Source organism: Spermophilus citellus (genome assembly GCF_964194105.1).
Source record: "Spermophilus citellus genome assembly, chromosome: 1".
NCBI lineage: Eukaryota > Metazoa > Chordata > Mammalia > Rodentia > Sciuridae > Spermophilus > Spermophilus citellus.
Genome location: NC_138182.1, coordinates 121,693,461 through 121,697,495, shown reverse-complemented (window position 1 = coordinate 121,697,495; position 4,035 = coordinate 121,693,461).

The following is a 4,035-nucleotide window of genomic DNA, read 5'->3' as shown; positions in this document are numbered from 1 at the left end:
AGGGAGCTCCAGGACTAGGAAACCAGACCTCTCTTCAGAAACTCTGATGTGACTTCTCTGACAAGCTACCCTGGTTTGATTGACAGATTTGGTAGCCATAAGAAGATCAAATACCAATCTAAGTGGGAAAAGGGAAGATGGGGCAGAAAGGAAATTTGTGGGAGAGGGATTTTTGTAGCATGTCATTTTGTTCCAAAACCAAGTCCCATGCAGTAATAGTAAGAGGTCATTCTTTGAAACATACTAAAAATGGCCATCGGCTAACTGTGCCCTGCCACTCACCAGGGCCCCACTGCTGCACCTGGATGCCCAGGGTGGGGAAGCCCACCCTCCTTTCAGTCCTAGTCCTGGGTGGGGGCAGTGCAGTAGCTAAGATGGTTTTCTGAGCGCTGCTCAATGCCGGTTCCCTTTGATTTGCCCCAGGGTGCTTTGCAACTGGTGTTAAAAACTCTAGCTGTGAAGAAGGATTTTTAAGGAGCCAGGAGTTGGCCTGCCTGGACAGCACTGGTGGGCAACGTCCAGCTCAGGCAGTTTTCTGCTGGTGGAGAAGGAATCACATTGCACTCCAGAGGGAGGGGGCCAGCTCCTTTCAACAGAGGGCCACGCCCGAGTCCCAGTAACACAAGCACTGCCTCCTGGGGTCCTGCTGCCCTTGGAGGTTTCTCTGACATATGACCCAAGAAGAGTTGAGAAGACTCGCGGACTAAAACCTGGCAGGAATAACTGAGAAGAGGCTCCCTGGGCTGTGGGGAAGGATCTCTCTGAGAAATCCACATTGTAAATGCACTGTGAAGATCTTTGTCAATCGGAACCTTGGAAAGAGGGAATCTAGTTCAGCTACTCCCTTCTACTGGGAGTTTATTGAATGATGTTTCAGTTCCTCAAAGCAGAAAAGTATGCAGCTAATTCATTTCACCTACCATGAAACCTCGATCTTAAAATATAGTTCAAGCTGACTTTATCAGAAACATGTGGGCTGGCGCCACCTATAGGCCAGTTGTGATGCTGCAGCCCAGCTCTATTAGATGCTGTAAAGGTCCAGGCAGGGAACATCATAAAGTTAATAGATAATAAGGAAAGGATTTTTAAAAAATTATTATGTGAAAATATAAGTATTTCTTAACATAGTTTTAACAAGGGGTAAATATAAGCTCTTGTAGTTTGTAACGTAAATCATTAAATTGATAGTGAGAAGTTGGAGAAAATTGTCTTATAGAAATTTCTCAGAAAATAATTCTGTGTACAGAGGAAGTAAATTCACACTCACATGTCCCTTCATTTGTGGAGTCAGACCCTGGAACCTATGCTGCCGGATGAGTAGGTGATTTCTATATTACCTGTGTAGGAATACAGGTCCTGTTGGATGGCCTTAGGTGATCTGAATGGGGTTCAAATGTTTGGGAGCAAAACTGCATTGAGAAGGAGAATCCAGTAGAAAGTAGATGGAGTAGCTGTGGGGCAGAGAAAGGCTACCAAGGAAGGTGGGGAGGAGAGAGAACTTCAGAGGCAGACATGTCTGTTAAGGAATGGAGGAACAGTACTCCAGGGTAACGTCTCTCCTGCACTCTCCCCACGGAAAATCTGGTTGGATTTCTTTGTGGCAAACGGATTAGAGGTGATAGTATGAATTGACCTAGTTTACAAATAGAATCTTGGAATTGACAAGAGATTTCAAGAAGCCATCCACCCCATACCCATCCAAAGTAGGGGCCCATTCCCAGACACTTCTGGGAGGTATGAACTGTCTTATTCCAATGTACCCAGGACAGAGGGCTCATTTCTCCAGGATGAAGACAGGAACAGCAAGAAGTTCAGGGATTTGGTGTGTTCATCTGATTCAAAAGAAATATGAGTAGTGAAGCAGCCACACTGTGCAGTGGGAGGGGAGGGGCCCAACAGCACAGCATCCACTGAGCATCAAGCACTTCATTTATATTATCCCATTTGTACCTGTGGGGTGCTCATTCTTCCTACTTTGGAGATACAGAAGTGACTATCTTGCAAACCCAGCTGATGTGCCTTAGTTCAACTGGTGGAAAAGGAAAAAGAGAAGGAGGAGGAGGAGGATCTGAACACAGATCTCTTCCAGGTTTTCACTCCTTCACCATGTCCTTCCTGTTGGCTTTACTAGGAAGCCACCCTCTGACAGCACTCGTGGAAGATACCTGTCCTGCACTGGCTGTGGTCCTGCATCCTCAGAGAAACACTGAGAACTTACAAAGCAGTCGACTGATTTGCAAAGGAAATGTGGAGAATAAAACATCTCTGGGAAAAGTTGAACTGGGAGGATTTCCCTTGCAGAGGCTGGTTATGTAACAGGTCTCCAGGTTACAAAAGATTTGTTGAGATGGTGGCCACCAGCTGGTCCTCATCTCGCCTCTGGATGAGTGAGGAGGAAATTGGCTTAAGCAGTGGCCTGAGGGTGTCTATATGGAAGAATTTCCTGACCTTGGAATGGGTCAGTGCAGAAGAAACAAAACAAAAGAGTGCGCCTTTCTCCTGAGGACACCAAATGGAGACCAGAGTGTCTCAGTGTGTGGGCTTTGGAAAAGCCAGTGTCTGCCTCTCTGATCCGGCTCACTGGGTGGGTGCCCCAGGGTTTTGCACTCAGGGCTACAGAGGAGTGTTATGGGGCCCCCTGGGAATCATCTCTGGCAGTACCTCTGATGGGGCCATGCCTCTGTAATGGCTGCATACTCCTTGATAACAATCAGTTTTACCAGGCAGCCGGGCATTGTGCATAGGTAAGTACAAGGGATCCCCGTCACTGGCTGTGTCTCTGGCTGGGCAATTTAGGTAACTTCTCTGAGGCTGTTTCTTGGTTCATCAAACTCTGCTAAGAAGACCTGATGGGATTCTGCTGAGGAGGTAATGAAATCAGCTATGCACAGGGGTAGCAGAGTGGCCGGCACCTAGGTGGCACTCAGTAAATGATAGTCCCTTGTCTTCACTACCCAAGTCTCTAGAATTTATGTGGAACTTAAATAAATTCCACTTTCGATAGTACAACCACTTGGCTTTGAGTTGATGAATTCTACAAGATCACTCTGTTGGACCTCGTCAAAGACTGAAGGGGTGCAACCTACACTTGTAGCACGGGGGCATTTGTGGAGTCCCTGCTGTCTCTGCTTCTCTCACACAGTGAGGATGCTGGACTATCTGCCATCAGCCTGATCTTTCCAGACCACAGTGGCCAGGTTTTTTTTAAGAGCTTAGCCTTGCTGCCCCTTGTCAGTTCACCTGGCCAATGTCCTCTGGTCCTGTCTTGTTCCTTCTGAGTCTCCAGTGTCCACAGATTCCAAAAAGGCTCCAAATCGATTTAGGTCAGCCTGACTTCCAACTCTAGTTCCTCTGTGGACTTGGTCCACAAATCACTTACCTTCTCAAGCCTCAGTTTTCTCATCAGTGAAATGGGAGTGAGGCTCTTGCCGTCCTGTGATGTGAATGGAATTAGACTATAGGAAGCACCTGACATGAGGCCTTTTATGTCTTTGCCAAATGAATGTTGGGGACAGCAGGGTTTGAGGAACGGTTCCCAGCTCTAGGCCATGGCTGAGCCATGTGGGTAGACCGCTGGCCCCCGTGTTACAGTGGCCCCGCTTTCAATGTTTTTGACTTTACAGGGGTGCAATATGCCTTCAGTAGAAACCCAGGTTTGAATTTAGGGTTGCCAGGAGGATCTGACTGCCGTGAGCCGTCGCTGAGGAGGGGTGTTCCATAGGCGAGGTGGGGTCAATGCATTTTCAACTTGGGATATTTTCGATTTCCAGTGGGTTTACTGGACCCCATCATAAGTGGACGAGCACCCACATCGGAGCCTACCAGACAGGGAGGTGACTATACACCCGAGCTGGGTTTGCAGCACCTTCTCTTCCTCTCTTCTGTACTCGCTCAGGAGGAATTGCCTTTCTCTGGCGGAAGAGCCAGAAAGGTGGTCTCTCCTTGCCTAAAATTCTTGCATAAATTCCGGGAGCCGCCTGATTGGCTGGCAGTGGCAGCAGGGGCGGGGCGCAGCACCTTCTGGACTCAGGGCGC